Below are 10,437 nucleotides of genomic sequence, written 5' to 3'. Positions count from 1 at the left end.
CTGAAGCTTCAAAATGACTTTGGTCAGGTCAGCTTCAGGGTTGACACATTATGATATCTGCATGATCAAGAGAAAAAGATGTGCTGCTCCAGATGAAGCAGAGATAACTCACAGGTCTAAATGATGCCATTGTCTTACACGATTATGCTGTATTTCTGATATATAAACCAAAGGTGGGCTGCTGCCAGTTTGAACCTGTTCAGGCGAACCAGTAGTTCCAAGCAGTGGCTGGGCCTGCCCACCCACCCTGGCGCTATCCCATCCTACATAATCGCCATGTTTTTGTTGTGCGCATGTGCAAAAGGCACACGAGCGAAGCATGCGCTCATTTTCGGTTTTGGGCAAACCAGTTGTAACATGTGATGCCCACCTCTGATATAAACTGATTCAAGGACTTAATCACCAATAAAGGAGAATATTTGTAGCGTGGTTGAAATGAGGGGTGCTTGTGCTTTCTGAGTATGGTTGGGGGGTTTTTTGCAGACATTTCCCTCCACTGATGATATCTATTTACCGTATTTTTCGGACTATAGGACGCACCAGAGATTAAACGCACCAAGATTTTGAAGAGGTAATTTTTTTTTTTAAAGGTTTTTGCCCTCCTTTTTGGAAGGCCTGCAGAGTGGTCCTGGGGGCTTGGGAGGGCAAAAACACCCCTGTTTTTGTGAAAAACAGGCCCATTTTCACTAATTTTTGCCCTCTCCAGTCCCCAAGAGCACTTTGCAGGCCTCCCAAACCCTCTGCGCATCCACTTTTGTGAAAAATCGGATGCGCAGGGTGGGGTTTCGGGAGGCCAAAAATGTTGTATTCAGTGTATAAGGCTCACCCAGATTTTCACTCTCTTTTTTGGGGGGGGTGCGTCTTATACTCTGAAAAATACGGTATGTTTTATATTTGTGTGTCTGTGTGTTATCTATTTTGGATAATAAAATGTCTGCAAAAAAGCAATCAAGCTCAGAGAGCACCAAAGACCATTCGCTCTTAAGCACATAGATATTTAAATTCCAGAGATAGATTAACGGCAGCAAAGTATGTAGCTGAACTGATCTTTCAATATTATTTTGGAAAAAATATTCTCATCTAGCTTTGTATCTGTTCAGCACAATTGAGATCTATGTTCTTTGCACCCTTTGGGTCAATATGTGACTTACATTCATAATTGAAAAGTCCCTTTGTTAATACCCAACTTAAAAAAAACCTTGATACAATTGCAGCAATTAAATATTTTCACTTTTAGTCACTAGAGGGCAGACTTCAGTTGTTGCAGACAATTCTGAGAATATAATACTGTAATCCAAAACTAGCAATTCAACCTATTTCCAATAAAGGAGAAGCTGAAGATAATCATTGAACAACTGAGATGACAATTGTTAATTATGTGGTTTTCATATTACAATTGGGAAAATATATCTCTTAAGTACTTGTTACCATAGCAACTTTCCAATGCCCATTTGCAATATTTGCCTTAATATAGTGATAATGTAAATGCAGGCACAGTGAGCTTTACGTGTATCTGGATCAATTCCCAATGCAAGTTAAATGTTATTACTAATGTAACATTTAGCATGTATTAACTGGCTTCTGGAGTTTTTTCATTGAATCCTTGTGAAAAGTAAATAATCCTAAATAATGTTTAAGGTCTTTGGCCAAGAACTAAAGGAATGCATGTATTCAGGAGAGGCATATTATATACCCAAATTTTATTTATTGATGTTGGTCCATAATTTCTCATTTGCCAGGAAAACAAATCTCTGGTGATCTGAAATATGGATTGCCTTTTCAGGAATGTATGGTGATACTACTGTACCTTTTCTCATTGTTCCATCTCTTGCTGTAAGCAAATATAATAAATCCAGAAAAAATGTTCCACAACATTTATTTGAATGTGCATTATACATCCTACCCTATTATATTCTTTTAAACAAGTGGGATTTAAAGTCCACACTTACATTTAGATTCTTATGGTCACAGGGACATAGTTCAATAAAAGTTCATGGTTGAGCCCAGAAATATGCATATAGCTACTTTAAAGATAAATAAAGGTCTATCTAGGGCAGGGGTGTCAAACTGGCGGCCCACGGGCTGGATGTGTCACATGCGGGCCACATCCACCCCAGCTCTGCGAAGGGAAAAAAAGTTTTGACAGCATGTGACTCAACGAGCTTGACACCTGTGATCTACGCCATTATTCTGTTACCAAGGTGGATTCCTAAATTCCAAGAAGAAGCCCATCTAAGTTCTGTTCCTGTTCTGTAATAACTGCCATCAATATAGTACAATATTATATAGTTACGATTAGTATCTTCTCAATCATTTTTTAGCTTTGACAAAGATTTTATAAATTATAGTTTTGTAATACTTTAAATAAATAATAATTCTATATCCAAGATGTTCTAGTTGGGTCTTCATAATCAAATTATTTAATTCAGATTTTTTGTTTTAAAAAAAAGAGTTCTCTTTGGTTCCATTCTTTTTAAAGCAAAAAAGAAAGAAAGATTTTGTAAAAAAATTTCATTTTTCTCCATAACATCTGCTTACTAAGAAAACCTGGACTTAAAGGTAATAAAATAATGTTTGCCTACGCAGATTTTAACATTAAGAGTATGGTTTCTTTTTAAGTTATAGAGATAAGTTGTATCTGCTTTCATTTACCTAAATCTAAAAGTGAGAACCAATCTTTCATTACATGGAGCAAATGTGAAATTTTTATTTCTATAGGCATCTATTGAAAATGATCTGACAACTCTTTTTATTTATTTACTGGTCCGAACCAGTAGAATACCACCACTGACTTGGCCACCAATTCTCTTTCATTGCTCTTCTCAGGGCCCTATAGTCATATGTCTGATTTGTTTTTTTTGCTGGTTTCTAGCATTTAATTCCAGTTCCCAGCAAAAAAAAATGCCCATGGAGCATTCACTTAATGGCCACTACAAAAAATGTCAAAAACATTGGATCCAGTCTCCTGATGTCTCAACTTGCAACCTAACCTGTTATAACTATAATTCCAGGCTCAATTATGCTTATAAGAGGAGGATTACCAGTATTTTCAAACCCGCCAAGTGCTTTGCTGTTCTGATGAATCACAGTCTGGGCAAGATCCAAGGTGGGATTTGAGGCAGGGATGGGGGGAGCCCTCAGGGAAGCTATGATAAATGTAGTGCAGTTGCTCTGTTTCTTTGAAAGATGACCTAAGAAGAAAAAGGACCAGTTTGTTTGATAAAGACTAATGTGTTAAAGATCTAAATGATCACTCCTCTTTGCTTGATTTACAATAAGGAAGAGCAAATTAATTCCACTGACCTGTCATAACAGATTAAATTGAAAGAAACAATCCATAAATCTGTGTATTGCTTTTCTTTTTCAATGCTGTTTATGTTAATTCCATTTAATAATATATTAAACAATTTACGAATTTTAGACAGGATCAAAATCCTTGTCTATGAAAATGAATTTGTGATTTCTTGGGGCTCTTAATTTCACGGTGACTGTTAGAGAGCACTCTGGCTAGCAGAAGTCTATTGTGCTTTGCCATGGTGTGAGGGGTGTGGTGTTCCACAATGACAGTCCATTTCACAGGGCCTTCTGTATATACACAAAAGCCATTGAACAATAGTAACAGCACCCAGATTTATATACCATGTTTTCCCGAAAATATGACAGGGTCTTATTTTCTTTTTATCTACAAAATATGGCTTGGGTTTTATTATGGGGGGGGGAGGGTTTATTGTTTTGGGGTTGCCAGGCGGCTGCTCTCTTGCAAGCGGACTCCCAAGAGCCGGGCACAGCCTCATGGGCGAATGGCGGTGTTGCGCTGTTGCAGCAGCGCAACACGGCCATGAAGCAACCACTCTCATGAGCAGCCACCTGGCAAACCCCTTTTGCAGCCAGGCACAGCGCCATTCACTGACCTAGGGGTATTGCCAAGCTGCATGAGCATCTCTTCGCCGCCTCCCGGCTCCTGCAGCTTGGCGCCTTCCAAATCCCAGTGAATGGCGCTCTGCACGGCTGGAGAGGGGGGTTGCGTGAGCGGCTGCTCCGCTCTTGCTCACCCGCCTCCCAGCCTCATGATGCATCCCAGCCTGGCTTTTTCCATGCTCCCAACCCAAGTCTTTTGGCAGTAGCCACTCTGGGTGCACACTCTATGGTTGTGGGCGAGCTGCCTGCAGAGCGTATTACCATAGAGTGTGCGCCCAGAGAGGCCACTGCTGAAAGACTTGGGTTGGAAGTCACGGAAAAAGCCAGGCTGGGATGGCGGCGGCGGAGGTGCCCTGGTTCCATAATGAGAGCTGGGCCATGCATTGGGAGGTGGATGAGGGAGAGCGGAACAACTGCTCGCGCAACCCCCCTTTCCAGCCGTGCGGAGCGCCATTCACATTTCAAAGGCGCCAAGCTGTGGGAGCAGGGTGGTGGCGAACAGGCGCTCACGCGGCTGACCCCTAGGTCAGTGAATAGCGCTGTACCCGACTGCAAAGGGGCGTTGCCGGGTGGCTGCTCGTGCAACAGCGCAACACAGCCATTCGCCCAAGAGGTTATGCCTGCTCGGAAGAGAGCAGCTGCCCAGCAACCCCCCTCTTCAGCTGGGCACAGCGCTGCTCACCAACCTAGCGGTATCCTGAAGGCACCAAGCAACACGATCACCTTTGCCTCCTTCCAGGTTCCCGCGCTTGGCACCTTCGGCATACTGCTAGGTTGGTGAGCGGCGCTCTGCCTGGCCGGAGATGGGGGGTTATCAAGGGGCTTATATGCAGGGGGGTTTATATTTTTGCCCACTAGAAAAATGTGGCATGGCTGTATTATGAGGACATGTTGTATTTTCAGGGAAACAGCACCGCATAGTGGAGTGAGCCTCCATTAGTTGTCCCAGCTTCTACCAACCTAGCAGTTCAAAAGCACGTAAAAATGAAAGTAGAAAAATAGGAACCACTTTTGGTGAGAAGGTAATAGCGTTCTGTGTGCCTTTGCCGTTTAGTCATGCCGGCCACATGACTACGGATATGTCTTGGGAATGTGCTGGCTCTTCAGCTTTGAAATGGAGATGATCACCGCCCCCTAGAGTCAGGAATGACTAGCACATATCTGTGAGGGAACCTTTACCTTTATTGGGATGTTTTAAAAGTATATGTTTTAAGTATACTAATCTGATGTTTACTGTAGGCTTTGCAGAATAGCCTTAAACACTTAGATGAGTTAGAAAAAAAAGTCTGTAATCTGGTTTCCATCATTTCTATCCTAATTACTAAAGCACCTTTTTGCAAATACACTACAGCAAAGCATTGTAAGCTGACTAAGCAGTGTTCAAATGCAAATAACTTTTTCTGTCTCAGGAAGCTATAATTTATTAGTAATAAAATGCAATTGTAATGAACACTTTGCTTAATTTTAGTTATTAGCTAGAGATGGAGGGAGGGTATTAGGGTAATAGTATGGAAAGTGATCGCTCCTGCTAACTAATTTAAATCCTGTGTGGAACTTTTTGTCTGTTGAAAAGGAATATAATCCCAAGGGAAAGTGAGTGATATGAATCACATTTAACACTATTAAGTAGATGCCCCTTCAAAGAGGAAAAGCACAATGAAGTTGGTGCCGAAGCAGCATACATTTTTCAAACAGATCTGCATTGCGGTTTCTGCTAGCCAGAGAAGAGCAAGTCAAATGTCCTTATTTTTAACTGGTGATAGTTTTGGCAGGAAAGCTGAGAATCTGCAACTGGACAATGGAAAAGAGCCCCTGTTCTAGAATTCCTAAACAATTCGGATCTATAGAGGTGGGATTTGCTCTCTTTTTCATTTAAGCTTTTGTACTTGCATTTCTTCTGACCTGTTTTGGCAACCCAGGGTAGAAAAAAGAGGAAGGTATTCAATTCTGTGAACGCTGAGCTTCCTGGCAAAATGCTAGGAGAGAAAAATCAGTGCAAAATAGAAGCGGTTTTTGCTCTTCGTCTCCAGCAGTAACAAGAATAGTATTGCAATGGGAAACAAAAAACCTCTATACATTATTTTACGATAAGCCTTTAATTAACTTTCATAACTGATAGATAAGCAAGCTAAATTAAACAGTAATGTAAACTTTACATTAATAATATGTTACATTGCATTAATAATAGTTTTTAAAAAAACCAGACTTCCCATTTACTTCTTCAAAGGTGCTACGGTAGTCATTGTAGATTGATTTACCCTACTTCTCATTTGATATGCTTCTATTTCATGTGTGGAAGATTGATGCAAAAAATATTTAGGGAAATACCATTTTGTGGAGAGAGATTTTCCAGATTCTCCTCATCCATGAAATTCAGGTAACATAAGTGTTCTTCAAGGTTTAGAGACCTTCTAAAATTGTGTGGCAGGCTTCAAATGTTTTGTTGGAGAAGTCAAAATATATATGAATTGCCTGGTGAAAAATAGAACTCCTTTTCTATTCAAATAATGTATTTCTGCTTTCATTTTGTTTCCTTATACTATCTTGCATCACAATTCAGAATTAAGCAATGATGTGGCCTGCATATGAATGCCCATTAAAGTGTGTTTTCGCTCGCCCTGAATTTTTCAGACCAAATCTGATAGCTTTATGGAAACTCTTAGCAGAAAAATCTCAGATTCTTTTACAGTAATTACACCTTTCATCTTCTTAAAAGAGTTTATCCATCAGGATTAATATGCAGGTCTCTTCTCAAACTGTAATTTTTTTTAAAACAACACAATTTAAAATCTTAGACTTTAAAACATTGTTTTCCCTTTCTTTCTTTCTTTCTTTCTTTCTTTCTTTCTTTCTTTCTTTCTTTCTTTCTTTCTTTCTTTCTTTCTTTCTTTCTTTCTTTCTTTCTTTCTTTCTTCAAGAGCTTCCCATAGATATGGCTGTTGCTTACTTATGTAACTCAATCAAACAGGCTTAAGCTGGTATTCATTAAAGGTATAGAGCTCTATTGGATTCTATTCAAATGTAGCCAAACCTCTTGAGTCAGTGGGCACATTTGGTATTGTGAAATGTCCTATGAGATTCTCACAAAATGGCAACAATTTATCAAAAGTCTGGTAAAGTTATTCCCAGCCAATCCTTCTATTCCAGTAGAGTATGTTTATGAGAACAGAACTTGGACTTTATTCCCTAAACAAAGCTTATCTTTATTATTTTTTCCCACGCAAGCTTCAGAGTACTTTCTTTTAAAGCTTATGCTCCTAACTCAAATGTTTCTCTCTAAAGAGAAACACTTGTATGTTCTACTGCATAGTAGCTGTTATCCATTAATATTTTACATACGCACGTACACACACACAAACACGGGGGAGGAGAAAGAGCAAAAGCAAGAGTACTAAGGCAGAGAGAGAGATGGATGTTGCCTTAAAATTTCTAAATATTGATATACTTTAAGATATAAATGATGATGACGATGTACCATCTGGTCATTTTCAACTCCTAGATGATCTTGCAAAACATGATTCTGGGTGGTATATAACCATTGAACAACAAATGTAAAAACAGGAAATGTAAAAATAAGAAATACGGATTAAAATAAAAATTATAAAAACAAATATATCAACTCTAGATAAAGGAAGGATAGGAATGGGTACCTAACAATGGAGCCATTTATATAAATTAATACATTTCATATAAAGATATAAATCGGTAGATCCAAATGAGTGTTAAAACATCTATTGATTTTTGGGCAAAATCAATATAATTAAAATGAATATTATACTGGAGATTTTTAAAATTATTGCAATATTAATGCGTATGAGATGTTTCTCTAATGATAAATTGCTGAGAAAAAAATATATGACTGGCCAAACTCCCTTTAATATCTTTGGACAAACTGATGATAGTTTCCATTTACCAGAATTTCTGTTTCAGCATCCAGTAACCTAGCCTGTTAAAAAGCAACTCCTGATATCTAGGAGTCAACAGCCAACAAGGGCTGAACATTTGAAGTACGGTATGTCTCCCTCTTGGGTAACCATCCTTTGTTTTTTCTTTCTTTTTTGAAAAATTAAAGTGCCTTACAAAATGAAATTGCATCCGTCACTCAGGGGAGAGACTGAGCGAGAGGGAAGTACTCATTGCAAAAGATCTAAGCCCCAGAGCTCACTGTAACAGCATTGCCAAAAAGGCATTAAGAGTTGTTAACCTAATTTTGCAAAACTTCTTCTCCAATAACATTGCACTGCTAACCAAGGCATACAAAACCTTTGCCAGACCAATTCTCAACTACAGCTTATCTGCCTGGAATCCACACTGTGAATCGGACATTAATACAATTGAGCGAGTCCAGAGGTATTTCACGAGAAGAGTCCTCCACTCCTCTGCTCGCAATAGAATCCCTTATGCCACCAGGCTTGAAATTTTGGGCTTGGACAACCTAGAACTACCGTATATACTCGAGTATAAGCCGAGTTTTTCAGCCCACTTTTTGGGCTGAAAAAAGCCGCCTCGGCTTATACTCGAGTCTACAACTGGATCCGGCAGTGCTGTTGCCTGTTGGAGGAGGAGGAGGCGAACCAGCCTGCCATCGCCGGCCACCGCTAGCCCTGCCGCTCTTCCCACCCCCTTCCAAGCCCCACAGTCCAGCGGATGGAGCAGCGAAGCCCCGGGGCTTCGCTGCTGCTCCCCGCATTTTCTGCACGGGGATCCCTTGGAGAGGGGATTCCAGCCTGCCATCGCCATACGGTAGCTAGTTTTAAGTTTTCTCCCCATTCTTCCTGTGCTTACCAGCATCAAGCGGCTTGGGAAGGCGGGGTGGGGTGGGGTATGAGCGGACGGCTAAAACGAGACACCTGGTCGTTGGGATCAAGGAAAGATGACATTCGAGATAAATAATGATAATAATAATAACAACAACAATAACAATTGCTGTTGTTTGTCCAAGGTGGGAATCCGTCGGATCCCTAGCCTTAGTTTGATGCAATGCACGCAGGAATCAGGTCGGGGGAAACAGCTGGTTTTCCAGGGAAAGGTTGTTAAGATTGCGCAGCCGGCGCGAGCCTGTCTACGGCTGCTTCAAGGCAGGAGGACGGGCGCCTCCACCACACCCCCATCTTCGTGCCCCTCCGCCAGCCTAACCCGGCTGTTTTAACGGGAGCGAAAAGGGGAGGTTGTACCCCCCCCTTTTCTCGAGGCTTTTCTGGTGTTTGTGTGTGTGTGTGAATTCCAGCGACGCCTCGCTGATAATTGTGGGGAGGCAGCAGGCGAGCGGTGGTTCCGCTGGATTGGCGACTGCGGGGTGCGCCGCGGAGAAAGCATGCGATGGAATGTGCTTTCCCTACGCGGCTGAATTTTCAAGGCATTAGTGGAGATGGGGGCTTTCATGTGGGTGGGGGAGTTTGGGGAGAAATAAAGCCGCCTCTCCGGTGAGAACTAAGAAGAGGGGCGAGGGGGAGAGGAGTGGAGAGGCGGCTTTTTCCTCAGTCGCCCCGCCATTGGGGCGCTTCCATTCCTCCCAACCTTCCCCCCTCCGAGAATTCTTGGGGCGCTTAGGAAGGCTTTTCCCGCGCCGCCCCTTGAGGGGAAGCCTCTGCTAAGAGAAAATGTACTTCGGTTGGTTTGTTTTTCTCTCGGGTCGGCCCGAAGCTGGGAACGCAGCGAGAAGGCTCGGCTTGTATTTATGGACGCGGCTTAAAGGCGCGTTTGAGTGCAAGCAAGTCTTCTCAGCGGCTGGAAATAAACAAGCCGTTCTCGCCGTCGCGGGCGTCTCTGCTTAGCGCCTTCTTGAGCGAAGGGGAAATGGCGGGGCAGAGGAAATGGGAGGCTCAGCGGCCGCAAGACTCCTCGGTAGTCGAAATAGGGTAAACCCGGGGAAAGCGACTCCCAGAGAGGGGATTAGAAGTCCATTAATTCGAATGCGATGGCTTGGGGGAAACGTGGCGGTGTTGACGCCCAATAACTTGAATGGGACGACCTGTGGGGCTTGGAAGGGGGTGGGAAGAGCGGCAGGGCTAGCGGTGGCCGGCGATGGCAGGCTGGTTCGCCTCCTCCTCCTCCAACAGCACTGCCGGATATCCGCCCAACGCTGCGGGGGCGCCAGCGGGAGCTTTGGCGGCTTCACCTCAGCCGCAGCGCTGGGCAGCAAATGTGCTGGTGCTGTTGGAGGAGGAGGAGGAGGCGGCGGCAGCAATAGCACCTGAGGACAGGACAAGAAGCAATGGAAACTTGTCAGAAGGAGACTCAAGCTGGAAATAAGGAGAAATCTGACAGTAAGAACAATTAAAATCCTAGGAAAATGTCCTTTCATGAAAAATTACTTTTTCAGTTAACTCTGCCTGACATTAGTTGGGCGAACAGAAATATTAGTTGGCCAATTCTAAAAGGGAGCACCAGAAAGAACTTAAAATATTTTTTAAGAGAGCTGGGTTTTTCATTTATATTATATGTATGAACAGAATTAACACAAATTGCAGATACCAATCAAACATAAAGAAAAAAAGGGTGAAATAATGCTCATTTTTA

This window comes from Thamnophis elegans, chromosome 7 (assembly GCF_009769535.1).
Source record: "Thamnophis elegans isolate rThaEle1 chromosome 7, rThaEle1.pri, whole genome shotgun sequence".
NCBI classification, from domain to species: domain Eukaryota; kingdom Metazoa; phylum Chordata; class Lepidosauria; order Squamata; family Colubridae; genus Thamnophis; species Thamnophis elegans.
The sequence above is the reverse complement of the archived record's forward strand: the minus strand, read 5'-3'. Positions refer to the sequence as shown.